This window comes from Pleurodeles waltl, chromosome 4_2, assembly GCF_031143425.1.
Source record: "Pleurodeles waltl isolate 20211129_DDA chromosome 4_2, aPleWal1.hap1.20221129, whole genome shotgun sequence".
NCBI classification, from domain to species: domain Eukaryota; kingdom Metazoa; phylum Chordata; class Amphibia; order Caudata; family Salamandridae; genus Pleurodeles; species Pleurodeles waltl.
Genome location: NC_090443.1, coordinates 739,672,368 through 739,690,287, shown reverse-complemented (window position 1 = coordinate 739,690,287; position 17,920 = coordinate 739,672,368). Strand labels below are relative to the sequence as shown.

Genomic DNA, 17,920 nt, shown 5'->3' with positions numbered 1-17,920 from the left:
GGTAATTACCCCACACTCATAATATCTTCTATGACATATTTAGTAATATCTCAGGAAACATCTGCTGTAAAATTATTGATGAGAAAACTGTGCATGGCATGGACATGAGTTATTGTAACCTGAGGGCAAGAATTACTTCAGATAACTAACTATAACTGCTGAAAATGGTTTGTGTAAAATGTGAACTCAACTATAATGTCCCTGTAACCTTTGGAGATTATAATATATATATATATATATACATATATATATATATATATATATATATATATATATATATATATATATATATATATATAATAAACAAAAGCGTCCTCTCAGTGAAAGCGCACTCCCACCAGGTTAATTTAGGAGAATCGAAACTCAGCAACTCACACCGAATTCCTTTCAGTATTTTCAAAATTCAGGCCTATATCAATAAAACATCTCTGGACACGTGTTTCAGGGTTAATCCCCTCAGCAGCAGAGAAAAACTAAAAAATATATCACCCTCGTAGGTGCAGCCATTGCTGGATGTGTTCCAGACTCTCATTCCTTTTAAAGACCACATACCTGGCTCATTCAGCAAATTCAATTGCAGGCACCTGATTAATATATTCAAGTACCAGCCCAAGTGCATGCTGGTTACGGTAGTCCTGCGCATTTATAGTTGCACCCTAAGTGGGTTGCTGGAGCCAGACAGAATCATGAAAAGAGTACAAATCCTTAGTAGGCGAATTCGAAGTGAATTTTCAAATTAGCTGCATATATTCATGGATTGTCACACTTCGAGCAGCAGGTTGGAATATATGCAGCTAATTTGAAATTACAAACTACTTGCAGTGAGTTGGTTGTATGGGAATGTGGAAGTAAGCATCTTTTAGATCTAACACCGTCATGTCATTATGTTTTTGTAGTAGGGGATTGAAAACCTGTAGAATGACCATGTGAAAATTTTCGGACGGGACATATAGATCGAGAATTGGTCTGAGAGTACCATCTTTCTTTGGTATAAGGAAGTATAGGGAGTATACTCCTGTTCCTTGCTGTGAGATGGGAACCATTTCTATTGACCCCTGGAGTAATAGAGATTGTACCTCTTGTTTTAGTAGAATAGTGTGTTCTGGAGAGAGTCTGTGAGAATGAGGTGGAATATTTAGTGGAGCGGAGAGGAGCTCTAGGCAATAACCACTCCGGATAATTGAGAGTGCCCATTGATCTGCGGTGATGTTTTGCCAGTGAGAATGGAATTGTTGCAGTCTTCCTCCCACAGGAGACGTATGGAATTGTGGGATGTGTGGGAAGTCATTGTTTAGTGGGTTTGGAAGCACCCTTTGAGGCTGCAAATTTTCATCTGGCCCTGAAATGTTGTCCTCTTTAAGAGCCTCTAAATGACCATCTTGGGTAGTACTGTTGTCCTTGCTTTAGATGGGAGGTGGAAGCCTCTGCAGTCTGGTTTTAAAACCTCCCCTAAATTGCGGTTTCCAAAAGGAACCCCGAAATGGTGTAGGATGAAGGGCTCCCATGGCTTTTGCTGTCTCAGAGTCTTTTTTGAGTTTCTCAATGGTTGTGTCCACCTCTGGTCTGAAGAGTTGCTGTTTGTTAAACGGCATAATAAGGACCGCCTTTTGTATTTCTGTTTTAAAACCTGAGGAACTCAACCATGCATGTCATCCAATTATGATGCTGGTATTAATTCCTCTAGCTGCAGTGTCACCTGCATCTAGAGCAGACCTAATCTGATGATTTTTTATGGCATGACCCTCTTCCACAATTTGCTGCGCCCGCTTTTGGTGTTCCTTGGGTATGCATTGCAAGATTTTTTGCATTTCATCCCAATGTGCCCTGTCGTATCTTGCTACCAGGGCCTGGGAATTGGCAATACGCATAGGTTGGCTGCTTGTGTTGCCACCCTTTTCCCCACAGCATCACATTGTCTGCTTTCTTTGTCAGCGCGTGGGGTATCCCCAGAAGACTGACTATTGGCACGCTTCCTGGCAGCACTGACCACAACAGAATCTGGTGGTAATTGTTGCGTGATGTAAATTGGGTCTGTTGGTGCAGGCTTATCATTTTTGTCAATCCTCAATGTTAGAACCCTTGCTTTAACTGGTTCTTAAAATATTTGCTTAAGCATACTAGGAAGCATTGGTAAACACGGGTATTGCTTATGAGTTGAAGATAGTGTATTAAAAAGGAAATCCTCTTCTAAAGGTTCTGCATGCATTTGTACCCTATGGTATGCAGCTGCCCTAGATATTACTTGGTTATAATCTGTACTATCTACTGGTGGGGATGGTCTAGTAGGGTAGAGATCCGGATCATTAGGCGGTACAGGATCCGAATCATACATGTCCCATGGGTCTACAGTGTAACTGGAATCACCCCTTTGATCTCTTTGTGAAGAAGTGTGAGTGTGATAGTGAAGGTGGTGGACCGAGACGTTGTGGTGAAAAAGAAAGTTGTGAGGAATGTGGTGGAGAAAGCTGAAGAGGTTTCTGCTTTTCCTTTCGCTTGAAACTTTTTGACGGTGGTGGGGCAGTATCAAGAGTCTCCTTAAACGCTAACTTTCTTTTAGTCTGGCGAGGCAGAGAGGTAATAATTTTTCCAGTCTCTTTCTGGATTTGGATTCTTCTCTGCTTGCTGTCCATAACCTCTAAAATAGGTTCAATGTCCGATTCCTCCATTTGCTCTTCAGAGGTATGTTTTGTGCCCTCAGAGGAATGTTCAGCCAATGTTCTGGGCACCTGCCTCATTCGTGCCGAAAGCCCAGTCTCCTCTGTATAAGATGTTGTTTTTCGGCTCCGAAGTCAGACCAAGATGTTTTGTCTCCGACGCTGTTGGCCGAGGTTTCAGCTCCGAAGCAGAGCGTACTCTTTTTGGATCTGATAACGTTGGGCGTCGGCTCTGTTTGGAGGTTGAGGCTTGTAATTTTCGGCTCGACCCCAACACCGAAACAGGCGTGGTAACCTGTTGATGGTGTTTTGGCCTTTTTCGGCGCCGAACCCAAGGGTCGGTCGACAATTAATCTTTTCCTGGTGGAACCATGGCTTGACAGCAGTGATGCACCCAAGGCCTTGTTTGATTTTTAAAAAAGTGGTACTGGGGCTAGTGTACTCAAGTACTGCACCGCTGCTATTGGATGTCTGTCGTCGTCTGAACCCTGTTCAGAGTAAGAGTCTGGGATTGAAACTGCAGTTTGTGTCTGCTCCTCTTCGAGGGTGTCGGTGGTGGACTGCGTGTGCATGGACGCCATCCCCATTCTTCGTGCCCTTTGATCATGTAATGTTTTCTTCGATCGAAAAGAAAGACACGCCTCACAGCTTTCTTCACGATCTTCTAGAGAAAGACAGATTACAGACCAAGTGCTGGTCGGAATAAGGATATTTTGCATGGAACAGAGGACAGAATCGGAATGGAGTCCAATCCATCAGGCTATGACGCAGTATACCCAAACAGACTCCAGGAGGGAGCTAGCACTCGAAAGGGCGTTTCTTTGATCCAGATGGTACTATTGGATCGAGTGCAGAGAAACTGCATTCAAAACAATACCGACAGCATGAGAAAAGTTTAAGAGAATATAGAGTTTCCGAATCAAAAGTACCGGAGCGAGAGGGAACACGTCCGAACCCGACAGCGGAAAGAAAACAATCTAACAAAGGAGTCGATGCCCACTTGCACTATCACCAAGAGGAGGAGACACTCAATCCCGTGACTCGAAAAAAGTCTTCTTCGAAGAAAAACAACTTGTAACATTCCGAGCCCAACACTAGAAGGCAAGATATGCACAGCATGTGTACCTGCAGCTACACGTCATCGAACACACACACACACATTTTATCAATTGTTGCCAAAGACGCGCTGGAAGCCATTTGCTTCCAGCGCGTCGAGGGAAAGGAGCTCAAGAAGGTGAGTCCTTCCCTTTTTGGGGGGGAAAACAGACACCGGGGGAAAGGATTTTTCCTTTCCCCCTGTGCCTGTTTTCGGTGGATTCCTGGTCCACGATGGCACGTGTGGACCAGGAATCCCCACTAGACACCAGCAAATTTCTTAGCTATTTTATTTTGGGAGTGACCCTTTGGGCAAGGGTCGCTCCCATGGGGGGCTATTTATTATTTTTTTTAACCATATTTCGGCCATGCCGGGGGGGCATATTGGCTGTTTTTTCGGCCGATCTGCCCCAGTGGGGGTTGAAAGCCACTAGACACCAGGGATTTTATTTTGTATATGATTTTTTGGGGGAGCGACCACTTGGGCAAGGGTCGCTCCCCTTGGGGGCATAAATAATCCTTTATTGCCCCCCCACCCCCCCAGAGGCAGATCACCTTTTTTTTCGGCCGATCTGCCCCCATTGGGGGGGGAGGGGGGGTCGAAAGCCACTAGACACCAGGGATTTTATTTTGTATTTGTATATGGTTTTTGGGAGCGACCCCTTGGGCAAGGGTCGCTCCCCTTGGGGGCATAAATAATCCTTTTTCGTCCCCCACTGGGGGCAGATTGGCCGTTTTTTCGCCAGGAATTGTGTGGTGTGTGTTTTCGTGTTTGGGGGCACCCCTTGGGCAAGGGTCTTCCCACCAAAGGGGGGAAATTAGTATTGGCTATTTTTTTTAGGCCCATCTGCCCCAAGGAGGGCAGAAACCACCAATAAGCCAGGGAGCTTTTTTTTGTTCCCATTTTTTTGGTTTTATGCTGGGGGTGCCCCCACTGGCAAGGGTCCACCCCTATAAAGGGAGCACAGAGCTGTTGGCCATTTCTCGCCCCCCTCCCCCCCCCTCCTGGGGGAAGATTCGCCTATTTCTTTAGGGTCCATCTGCCCCAAGGGAGGCAGAATCCACTTAGGCACCAGGGATCGTGTGTGTGTGTGTGTGTGTGTGTGTGTGTGTTTTGTGTGGGGGCTCGGCCTCTTTTGCAAGCGTCGCTCCCCAAAGGGGGGCACATTACTGATGACCATTTCTGCTACCCTTGGGGGCAGATCGGGCTATTTTTTTAGGCCTCTCTGCCTCAAGAGGACAGAAGCCACCAAGACATGAGGGGAATTGTTTTTTTTTTTTTTGCTCCCCTTAGTTTTTTTTTTTGTGCTGGGGGCACCCCTATTTGCCCCCTTTAGCAAGGATCGCCCCCCCAAACAGGGTACAGAGCTGTGGGCCATTTCTGCCCCCTTAGGGGCAGATCGGACTATTTTGTTTAGGCCTATCTGCCCCAAGGGGGGCAGAAGCCACTTAGGCACCAGGGACAGTTTCTAAGTTCTTGGTGGCGGGGTGTTTGTCAACTGGCGAAGTATTTGTATTTGTGATTATAACAGTTTATTTCTTCTTTTTGTTCTAGTTCAAAGCTTTTGCTTCCTTTGCTGTGGATCCTTGCGGTTTTGGCAGTAGTTGTCCTGCAGTCTGCATAGTTGCATGTTTTAGGTAAGTGAAAGCAATGTACTCCAAAGGAGTATTGTTGACATGCATGAATGACAGGTTTGTAGGTGGTGTACTAAATTTAGTATTGTGTGTGAAATTGTCCTTAGGTTTGGGCACAATGATATTTGTGTTGTCATATGTCTAATTTGCTTTTTTTCTTTTTAGTGGGATATCATTGGTGATTGCTGTGTCTGTGCAGAGTAGTTGCTGGTGAGTAGCTTTTTCAGGCAAGTGAGTGGTATCGTTTTTTAGTACATAACTCTTTATGATAAAAACAACACTTTGTTTATTACTTATTTTAGTGCTGGTGGTTGTTGGCAATCCATTTGTTGTTAGTGAGGATCATGGCTAGTCGCAGAGTGACCGCTCAGCAGGTTGTTGGCATGCTTTTTGAGTCGTCTTCAGACCATGATTACGAGACTGACTGCATCTGAGGCAGAGGAAGAAGTGAGAGATTCTGGCGGTGAGTTTTCTGTCCAAGTGAATTCTTCTGATGAGGAAGCCACTCTTAGTGCAGATGAAGGGCCCATTTTAGAGGAGGACAAGAGTGCAGCAGCCTGGGGCTGAAGGGTTTCCCATTAGAAGACCGGACACCTGGATTGCCCCAAACATGGAGCAGCCACAGTTACCTGCATCTACTGGTCTCCCAGGGTGTAGAGTCAATACGGAAAACCTTTTGCCTGTCAATTTCTTTCACTTGTTTATGGACAATGTATTTTTGGAAGAGATTGTGGAGCAGACTAATGTGTATGCAGAGCAATATTTGAGGGACAACGCTGCCAGACTTAGGCCTCAGTCTAGAGCTACTCAGTGGGTTCCCACATATCTTGAAGGGATGAAAAAGTTTTTAGGTTTGACTTTTTTGATGGGGTTGATAAGGAAGCCGTCACTGACTCCTTATTGGTCTACTAGTGCCTTGATGGCAAAGGCTATATTTCCTGCAACTATGACTCGGAATCGCTATTTGCTCCTTCTTCGTATGCTGCATTTTGTAGACAATGCTTTAGCCTTACCACATGATCACCCTGATTGTGACCGTCTTTTTAAGATTAGGCCTGTCCTTGATCATTTTGTAGATCAGTTTTCAGAGGTCTATGTTCCAGGCAAAGAGATAAGTGTGGACAAGTCTTTGGTCCTTTTCAAGGGGCGTTTAGTTTTTAAGCAGTACATTCCTAGTAAGAGGGCACGGTATGGGATTCAATTGTATATGCTGTCAGAAAGCAGTACAGGATACGTGTATAATTTCCGGGTCTACGCTGGTAGGGATTCCAGTATTGACCCTCCTGGTTGTCCGGCCACTTTTGGAGTTAGCGAACAAATTGTGTGGGAACTTGGTAGACAACTGTTTAACAAACGTCACCATTTGTACGTAGATAATTTCTACACTGGAGTGCAGTTGTTCAAGGAGTTGTTTAGAGTGGACACTGTTGCTTGTGGCACAATCCGTTCGAACCGGAGAGGCTATCCAAGGGAGCTTGTCTGTAAAAAACTTGAGGGGACAGTGCAGTGCCTTGCGGAATAATGAGCTGCTAGCTCTGAAATTTTCAGACATGAGGGATGTGTACATGTTATCTACCATCCATGATGAGAGTACTTCCCCTGTGATTGTTTGGGGCCAAGCTGCGGAAGCGCGCAAACCTGCGTGCATTTTGGACTACAATAGGCACATGGATGGTGTTGATAGATTAGATCAGAGGTTGGAACCTTACACTGCTCTGCGTAAGTCTTACGTGTGGTATAAAAAGTTGGCCGTACATTTCATCTGGCAAGTTTTAATGCCTTTATTGTGTTCAAGGATTGTTCACGCGAATCAAGGATGACATTTGTTAAATTTCAGGAGTCAGTAATAGAGAGCCTTATTGTGGTGGAACAGGCAAGAGTTCCTAGAGTAGCAGTGGTGGAGGAAGTGGCTAGATTGAAAGATTGCCACTTTCCAGATCACATTCCTCCCATTACCAAGAAAGACTTACCCACTAAGAAATGTAGAGTATGTGCTCGAAGAGGTATACAGAGGGAGAGCCGGATGTACTGCCCCGACTGCCCTTCAAAGCCTGGGCTGTGTGTGTCCGGCTGTTTCAGAAATTACCACACCAAGAAAACTTTTGAGGAAATACCGTGAGCGTAAACTGCCTATTTTATATTTTCGTACGTTCAGTTTCACGGTTGGCATTACTATCATGTATTTAGTTAGAGCTGTTGTGTTTGTAGTTTTGTACTTGTTTTATAATTAGTTAGTGGTTTCTTTGTTGTTTATAAACAGAAAATAAGTGATGGCGGTGTGCGTTGGGTGGCGCTTGGCTGGCGGTGTGTGTGGGGTGGCGCTTGGCTGGCGGTGTGCGTGGGGTGGCGCTTGGCTGGCCGTGTGCGTGGGGTGGCGCTTGGCTGGCCGTGTGCGTGGGGTGGCGCTTGGCTGGCCGTGTGCGTGGGGTGGCGCTTGGCTGGCCGTGTGCGTGGGGTGGCGCTTGGCTGGCCGTGTGCGTGGGGTGGCGCTTGGCTGGCGGTGCCAGCCAAACATCAGTCCACACACTCCCATCAGCTGGTGTGACTGCTGTATCAGGTATGTGGGCATATGTAAGTGAGGGGCCCTTGAGTGGTGCTGTCTGTCGATGCGAGTGTTGTAATGTGATGGGCCCGTGGCTGGCTGCGTGAATGGTCTTGTGCACGTCATGTATGAAAGGTGTGTGAATGGACTGTAAAACGGTTGGTGCCTTAATGAGGCTTTACAACTCACCTAGCGTGTCACAAGTGTGCTGCAACGCCTGATTACAGCGGAGCAGGTTTTGTCATTTGTTCCACACATACTGGTTGGATTAGGCACGAGGGTTCAGTAGATCAAATTTTATTAACAAGAGTTTTCACAAAAGTGAAATGCACTGTTGTAAGGAAATGCCTCCTTGGCATGGTTACCCCCTGACTTTTTGCCTTTGCTGATGCCAAGTTATGATTTGAAAGTGTGCTGGGACCCTGCTAACCAGGCCCCAGCACCAGTGTTCTTTCCCTAAATTGTACTTTTGTCTCCACAATTGGCACAACCCTGGCACTCGGGTAAGGCCCTTGTAACTGGTACCCCTGGTACCAAGGGCTCTGATGCCAGGGAAGGTCCCTAAGGGCTGCAGCATATCTTATGCCACCCTGGGGACCCCTCACTCAGCACATGCACACTGCTTCACAGCTTGTGTGTGCTGGTGGGGAGAAAATGACTAAGTCGACATGGCACTCCCCTCAGACTGCCATGCCAACCTCACACTGCCTATGGCATAGGTAAGTCACCCCTCTAGTAGGCCTTACAGCCCTAAGGCAGGGTGCACGATACCACAGGTGAGGGCATGTGTGCATGAGCACTATGCCCCTACAGTGTCTGAGCAAAACCTTAGACATTGTAAGTGCAGGGTAGCCATAAGAGTATATGGTCTGGGAGTCTGTCAAACACGAACTCCACAGCACCATAATGGCTACACTGAAAACTGGGAAGTTTGGTATCAAACTTCTCAGTACAATAAATGCACACTGATGCCAGTGTACAATTTATTGTAAAATACACCCAGAGGGCATCTTAGAGATGCCCCCTGAAAACATGGCCGACTTCCAGTGTGGGCTGACTAGTTTTTGCCAGCCTGCCACACACCAGACATGTTGCTGGCCACATGGGGAGAGTGCCTTTGTCACTCTGTGGCCAGGAACAAAGCCTGTACTGGGTGGAGGTGCTACTCACCTCCCTCTGCAGGAACTGTAACACCTGGCTGTGAGCCTCAAAGGCTCACCCCTTTTGTTACAGCGCCCCAGGGCATCCCAGCTAGTGGAGATGCCCGCCCCCCCGGCTACTGCCCCCACTTTTGGCGGCAAGGCTGGAGGAGATAATGAGAAAAACAAGGAGGAGTCACCCACCAGTCAGGACAGCCCCTGAGGTGTCCTGAGCTGAGGTGACCCTTACTTTTAGAAATCCTCCATCTTGTAGGAGGATTCCCCCCCAATAGAATTAGGGCTGTGCCCCCCTCCCCACAGGGAGGAGGCACAAAGAGGGTGTAGCCAACCTCAGGACAGTAGCCATTGGCTACTGCCCTCCCAGACCTAAACACACCCCTAAATTCAGTATGTAGGGGCTCCCCAGAACCTAGGAAATTAGAATCCTGCAACCTTAACAATAAGAAGGACTGCTGACCTGAAGCCCTGCAGAGAAGACAGAGACGACAACTGGTTTGGCCCCCAGCCCAACCAACCTGTCTCCCAACTTCGAAGAAAACTGCAACAGCGACGCGTCCAACAGGGACCAGCGACCTCTGAAGCCTCAGAGGACTGCCCTGCACCCAAGGATGAAGAAACTCCTGTGAACAGCGGCCCTGTTCAAAATCCTGCAACTTCTTTGCAACAAAGAAGCAACTTTAAAGACTTTACGTTTCCCGCCGGAAGCGTGAGACTTTCCATTCTGCACCCGGCGCCCCCGGCTTGACCTGCAGAAAACAAACACCTCATGGAGGACTCCCCGGCAACTGAGAGCCCGTGAGTAACCAGAGACGACCCCCCCCGGGCCCCCACAGCGACGACTGCAGAGGAAATCCAGAGGCTCCCCCTGACCGCGATTGCCTGTAACAAGGGACCCGACGCCTGGAACCAACACTGCACCCGCAGCCCCAGGACCTGAAGGAACCGAACTCCAGTGCAGAAGCGACCCCCAGGCGACCCTCTGCCTAGCCCAGGTGGTGGCTACCCTGAGGAGCCCCCCCTGTGCCTGCCTGCATCGTTGAGGTGACCCCCGGGTCCCTCCATTACTTCCTATCTAAAACCCGACGCCTGTTTGCACACTGCACCTGGCCGCCCCTGTGCCGCTGAGGGTGTACTTTCTGTGCCTGCTTGTGTACCCCCCACAAAACCCCCCTGGTCTGCCCCCGAAGACGCGGGTACTTACCTGCTGGCAGACTGGAACCGGGGCACTCCTGTTCTCCATTGAAGCCTATGTGTTTTGGGCACGTCTTTGACCTCTGTACCTGACCGGCCCTGAGCTGCTGGTGTGGTAACTTTGGGGGTTGCCTTGAACCCCCAACGGTGGGCTACCTTGGATCCAACTTTGTACCCTGTAAGTGTTTTACTTACCTGTGAACTTAACATTTACTTACCTACCCCAGGAAATGTTGATTTTTGCACTGTGTCCACTTTTAAAATAGCTTTTTGCTATTACTGATGAAGCATGCTACCAACTTGGTTGGTGGGTGAGGGGTCTTTTTCACATAACCTAAGTGCGTTTCTTTTCACAATTTTAGTGTTTGGCACATCACGGACGGACGTGGGCACATCAAAATGATATATTGCAAAACTACCTGTGTTTGGGGGGGGAGGGGGCACCAATGTTTTTGGTCGTGGGTGAGGCCTTCATCTAGGGAAACCTACCAAACCTAGACATTTTTTAAAACTAGACACCCCAAGGAGTCCAGGGAGGTGTGGCTTGCGTGGATCCCCCAACATTTTCTTACCCAGACTCCTATGCAAACCTCAAAATTTGCTTTAAAAAGCATATTTTCCTGACTTTTCTTAGTAGGATCACCGCTCCAGCACAAAATTCCTACTCCCCAGCGTTCCCCCTCAGTCTCCCAAGTAAAATGACACCTCACTTGTGTGGGTCCCCAAAGCAGAGTCAGCCTAAAGATGTATAAAAGAAGAATATGTCCTTATCAACTCGCTGTGCTATCCCCTCTATCGCTACAAGCTTTTGGCCTTATTCTGTTGCAGGCACCTGGCCCACCCACACAAGTGAGGGAGAGTAGGGGGAACGCAGGTTGGGAAGAAAATGTGTGGCTCCTCTCAGATTCCAGAACTCTCCGTCACCGAAATGTGAGGAAAAAGTGTTATTAGCCAAATTTTGAGGCTTGCAAAAGATTCTGGGTAACAGAACCTGGTGAGAGCCCCACAAGTCACCCCGTCTTGGATTCCTCTAGGTTTCTAGTTTTAAAAAATGAACAGGTTTGGTAGGTTTCCCTAGGTGCTGGCTGAGCTAGAGGCCAAAATCCACAGGTAGGCACTTTGCAAAAAACAGCTCTGTTTTCTGTGGAAAAATGTGATGTGTCCACGTTGTGTTTTGGGGCATTTCCTGTCGCCGGTGCTAGGCCTTCCCACACAAGTGAGGTACCATTTTTATCGGGAGACTTGGGGGAACATAGAATAGCAAAACAAGTGTTATTACCCCTTGTCTTTCTCTACACTTTTTCCTTCCAAATATAAGACAGTGTGTAAAAAAGACGACTATTTGAGAAATGCCCTGTAATTCACATGCTAGTATGGGCACCCCAGAATTCAGAGATGTGCAAATAACCACTGCTCCTCAACACCTAATCTTGTGACCATTTTGGAAATGCAAAGGTTTTCTTGATACCTATTTTTGACTCTTTAGATTTCAGCAAATGAATTGCTGTATACCCGGTATAGAATGAAAACCCACTGCAAGGTGAAGCTCATTTATTGGCTCTGGGTGCCTAGGGTTCTTGATGAACCTACAAGCCCCATATATACCCGCAACCAGAAGAGTCCAGCGGACGTAACAGTATATTGCTTTCAAAAATCTGACATTGCAGGAAAAAGTTACAGAGTAAAACGTAGAGAAAAATGGCTGTTTATTTCACCTCAATTTCAATATTTCTTTATTTCAGTTGTTATTTTCTGGAGGAAACCCTTGTAGGATCTACACAAATTACCCATTGCTGAATTCAGAATTTTGTCTACTTTTCAGAAATGTTTAGGTTTCTGGGATCTAGCATTGGTTTCACACCCATTTCTGTCACTGACTGGAAGGAGGCTGAAAGCACAAAAAAATCGTAAAAATGGGGTATGTCCCAATAAAATGCCAAAATGGTGTTGAAAAATTGGGTTTTCTGATTCACATCTGCCTGTTCCTGAAAGCTGGGAAGCTGGTGATTGTAGCACCGCAAACCCTTTGTTGATGGCCTTTTCAGGAGAAAAAACACAAGCTTTCTTCTGCAGCCCTTTTTCCCCATTTTTTTTAAAACAAAATTTTCACTGTATTTTGGCTAATTTCTTGGCCTCCTTCAGGGGAACCCACAAAGTCTGGGTACCTCTAGAATCACTAGGATGTTGGAAAAAAAGGACGCAAATTTGGCTTGGGTAGCTTATGTGGACAAAAAGTTATGAGGGCCTAAGCGAGAACTATTCCAAATAGGCAAAAAAAGGCCTGGCACAGGAGGGGGGGAAAAGGCCTGGCAGCAAAAGGGTTAATTACTTCCATACATTCAGTTGGTAGTTGTAGATAACCAAACTCTATGACTTCAGGAGCCAAATCACTAGATTGAGTGTGTTGGGATTTGGATGCCTGACCAGTTGTTTGTTTCGTGTCAACAGATCTTGTCTGTTTGGGAGTTTGATATGTGGTACTACTGAAAGGTCTAAGAGTGTTGTGTACCAGGGTTGAAGTGCCCACGTTGGCGCTATGAGTATGAGTTTGAGTTTGTTTTGACGCAGTTTTTTTGACTAGAAATGGAATGATCGGGAGGGGGGGGGGGGGGGAAGCGTAAGCAAATATCCCTGACCAATTCATCCATAGAGCATTGTCCTTGGATAGGGGATGTGGGGACCTTGATGCGAAGTTTTGGCATTTGGGTTTTCGCTGGTGGCGAATAGATCTATTTCTGGTGTTCCCCAGTGGTGAAATTATAGCTGAAGCACTTGGTGATGAATCTCCCACTTGTGTGTTTGTTGATGATCTCGACTGAGAACATCTGCCAATTGATGTGTATCCCTGGAATGTATTGTGCTACCAGGTGAATGTTGTAGACTGCCCATTGCCAAATCTTTTGGGCTAGGAGGGAGAGTTGGGATGAATGGGTCCCTCCTTGTTTGTTTAGGTAATACATTGTTGTCATGTTGTCTGTTTTGATAAGGACGTTCTTGTGAGTGAGAAGAGGATGAAAAGCTTTGAGTGCTAGGAATACAGCTAGCAATTCTAGGTGATTTATGTGAAACTGTATGTGTCTGGCGTCCCATTTTCCTTGAATGTTGTGATTGTTGAGGTGTCCCGCCCAGCCAATCATTGATGCATCTGTTGTAAGTATGGTCTGAGGCACAGGGTCTTGAAAAGGCCGCCCTTTGTTTAGGTTTGTGGTATTCCACCACTGAAGTGATATGCGTGTTTGGCGGTCTATCAAAACTGGATCGTGAAGTTGACCCTGTGCCTGTGACCATTGCTGTGCAAGGCACTGTTGTAGAGGCCGCATGTTTAGTCTTGCATTTGGGACAATGGCGATGCAGGATGCCATCATGCCCAGCAGTTTCATGACGAATTTGACAGTGTGCTGTTGGGCTGGCTGTATTTGTGTCAATATATTGTATTCTTTGTGGACTTGGGTTCGCAAGTGCTGTTTGTGTATTTAGTGGGGCTCCTAAATACTGTTGTATTAGCGCAGGTTGTAGGTGCGATTTTTGGTAGTTTGTGGAGAACCCTAGGGTGTGTAGGGTTTGAATTACATAATGCGTATGTTTTTGACACTGTGTATGAGTGTTAGATTTTATTAGCCAATCGTCGAGATATGGGAAAACATGAATAACACGTTGTCTTCTTAGGTAGGCTGCTACTACTGCCAGGCATTTTGTGAATACTCTGGGAGCTGTTGTTATTCCGAAGGGTAACACTTTCAACTGATAATGTTTTCCCTGAATTACAAACCTGAGATATTTTCTGTGCGCTGGATGGATGGGTATGTGAAAATACGCATCCTTGAGGTCTAATGTTGTCTCGAAATTGTGCTGCTGAAGCAGTGTGACCACATCTTGTAGTGTTACCATGTGAAAGTGTTCTGACAGGATGTAAAGATTGAGGGTTCTGAGATCTAATATTGGTCTTAAGGTTTCGTCCTTTTTGGGGATGAGGAAATACAGTGAGAAGACTCCTGTTCCTACTTGATCTTGTGGTACAAGCTCTATTGCTTGTTTGAGTAATAGAGATTTTACTTTGTCTTGCAACATGGTGATATGTTGGGTGGAGAGGTTGTGTGGTTTTGGTGGAATATATGGGGGAGTTTGTGCCAACTCTATGCAATAGCCATTGCGGATAATAGATAATACCCCGTTGTCTGTTGTAATGGGTAGCCAACTGTTGTGGAGGCTTCCCCCCCCCCCACAGGTGAGGTGTGAGTTGGGAAGGGATGGATTAAGTCACTACTTTGGCTGTTGTGAGGCTTGTTTGGTTGATTGATATTTTCCCCTGCCTCTGGGGAATTGGTCTCTGAAAGTGCCAATAGCCCACCTCTTTGATACTGACCCCACCTCTTTGAATCCACCTCTTTGATATTGAGGTTGGTAGATTGTTTTTGTTTGTGAGGTGGATGCCTCAGGTGTTTGGCTTCTAAATCCACCTCTGTATTGGGGCTTACGAAAGGACCCCCCTGTATTGTGTTGTATACAAAGCACCCATGGCTTTAGCGGTGTCTGAATCTTTCTTCATTTTCTCAATAGCCGTGTCTACCTCGGGCCAAAAAGGTGTTTCTGATTAAACTGCATATTAAGGACCGCCTGTTGAATTTCAGGCTTAAATCCTGAAGACCTAATCCATGCATGTCTTCGTATAGTGACAGCAGTGTTAATTGTTCTAGCTGCTGTGTCTGCAGAGTCTAGGGCTGACCTAATTTGATTGTCTGTAATAGCCTGCCCTTCCTCAACTATTTGTTGCACCCTTTTCTGTTGGTCTTTGGGGAGATGTTGTATTATATCCTTCATCTCATCCCAGTGGGCCCTATCATATCTAGCCAACAGTGCTTGGGAGTTGGCTATCCTCCCCTGGTTGGCTGTCTGCGATGCCACGCTTTTGCCTGCAGCATCAAATTTTCTGCTCTCCTTGTCTGGTGGGGGTGCATCCCCTGATGACTGTGAGTTTATTCTTTCCTAGCCGCGCTTACGACTACAGAGTCGGGAGGCAATTGTTGTGTAATAAAGGCAGGATCAGAGGAAGGCGGCTAATACTTTTTCTTCACTCTAGGAGTAATTATTCTAGCCTTCACTGGCTCTTGGATTATTTGGTGTGCATGCTTTAACATGCCTGGAAGCATGGGAAGTGACTGATAGGTCTTGTGTGGAGAGGATAGTGTGTTAAAAAGGAAGTAATCTTCTAAGGGCTCAGTGTGCATGGTGACATTGTGGTAGGATGCCGCCCTAGCTAAGACCTGAGTATATCCGGTACTATCCTCTGGTGGTGATGGCTTAGAGGGATCGCAGTCTGGGTTGCTATCTGGTATAGGATATGGATCATACAGATCCCATGGATCCACACTGTCTTGTTGTGAATCAAACAAATGTACCGGTGATTGTATAGGTGTGGGAGTAGTAGGGGGAGAGACAAGTAAGTGAAGAGGAGACTGAGGAGGAGAAAATTGAGGAGGTGGAGATTTGTGTCTAGATTTTGGCACTTTAGCCGGTGGCTGAGCAGTGTCCAATTGTTCTTGAAAGGCCAATTTCCTCTTAGGCTTCAGAGGAGGTGCTGTTATAATTTTGCCAGTGTCCTTGTGGATGTGAATCCTGGCTTGCCTTTTGTCTGTATCCTCCACTTGTGTATGTTCCTTAGTGAATCGATGGCTTTCTTTGAGTGTAGGAAGTTGGCTCTATATATACTATTTTAAAGCAAGAAATAGTGTGCACAGAGTCCAAGGGTTACCCTTAGAGGCAAGATAGTGGCAAAATTAGATAATTCTAATGCTCTATTTTGTGGTAGTGTGGTCGAGCAGTAGGCTTATCAGAGGGAGGGTAGTGTTAAGCATTTGTTGTACACACACAGGCAATAAATGAGGAACATACACTCAAAGACAAATTCCAGGCTAATAGGTTTTGATATTGAAAAATATATTTTCTTAGTTTAAAATTTGACATAAGCGAGAGGATTCAAGGCGCCACGAGCATGAAGGAGAGAGACAAAAGGAATAGGAAGGTCACTCACAGTCAAACTTATCTGCAGTCGTGCAATCATCCATGTAACAGGGGCAATCTGCAAGGTGGTAACAAAACCGCCCCAAGGAGGGACAAACGTGAAGCATTTACCAATGATAACAAAGGATTTTTGAAAGGTAAGCCCACAAATGAGTAAAAGCGATGGGCGTGCGGTGGGCACTGGAAGCACATCACCCCTTGGAGGGCAACAGTGAGACTATAATGGTATACACACAAACAACAGAGGGAAGGTGGAAGGGAGTCAGAGGCAGCAAGACAACCACACAAAGGGCAGACTCCTGCTTTCAGGTATGGGCAGGCTGTTCCTTCCATGGACTAATACGAGCAGAGAGGGGCTATCACTATAATGCTCTCATTTAGAGGCTAGAAACATAGGTAGGGATTTGTAGGTGTTTGTCTATTTCAATATGTTGGGACTGGTTATTTGTGTTATCATGGTCACAATTCTAACTTGGATATGTTTCATCTTCCTATTAATCACAGCTCATATAACATCATAGATTGCAGTCTTTCCAATTAAACCTCTGAACACCGTCCTGCATTTCTTTGTCTACCTGTGCTTGTGTAAGGCTTGTACTAAGGAGAGAAAAGGGCGGATCTACAAACCACGACTTCCCAGAGTAACAGTGTCATGTGTCAGGCTGCCACAAATCACCTTTACTTCTAGGTTTGGGTGAGGTGCTGCTAGCTAGCCGAAAGTGTGAGGCTAACAGCTACAAGACGGTGTGGGGATCTACGCAGTCCTCTACACACAGTGGTACTGCCCCCCAGAAGCAAACAAATTTCGGGCAGAAGCGGTGTGGTGGGGACTGATGCAAAGCAGAATGCCAGGCCCTGGGTCCAACCCCTCCCCCGCACCTCCCCCCACCATGCACTGCGATGGGCATCTTAATTAACGTTTAAACAAAAAACGTAGCAATTCACTGAAAAAAACAATGGTTACAGGGAGGTTTTAGTTAGCAAATACAATAAAAAAAATAAAACTTAGAAATTCATGAAAAACGTGTGCCCTAAGATAACTAACTCACACCTTCTCCATGCACTGCTAATTACCCTGGATATCACTTTACTCATGACCTGATTGATAATATCACTAACATTTGCAGTAAACTTATTGAGGGGAAAACTGCATAGCATGGGCACAAGTTGCAGTTATCTTAGGGCACAATTTATAGTTACTTGAAACAACTAACTATAACAGTTGAATTTCTATGGTTTTGTGTGTGTAAAATCTGAACCTAACTAATATATACAGACAAAAATTGTACATCCTTAGCCAACCATCTCTTCAAAACCCAGACAGAAAACTTTGTCAATCCCCATGCTTTGGAAAAAAGGGTCAGACAAGGTCAAACCTGTCGTTTTTGTTAACACTTGAGTACTCATTTTTCTATTTGTCATATAAGAAAAAATAATAACTTTATTTTCCGTGTCTATGGCAAATATATTATGTTCTACTGTGACTCCAGTGGTATTTTGCTATTAGATTAACTACTACCTGGTTTCCATCCCGCATGTTCTTGAATTCTGTTACTGGTTTTGCAATCTCTGAGCAAGCTATGTATTGTCACCTCATTAAAGAGTCTTCTTGTGTTAAACCAGTC

The 17,920-nt window shown here is 45.9% G+C and overlaps 1 protein-coding gene across 7 annotated transcripts in view; it reads right to left on the bottom strand.

Annotated features, from left to right (window-relative positions):
• The window catches only part of MTF2 (metal response element binding transcription factor 2), a 411,648-nt gene that overhangs the window by 269,002 nt on the left and 124,726 nt on the right, over positions 1-17,920 (bottom strand). The gene's annotated exons all lie outside the window — the stretch shown is intronic.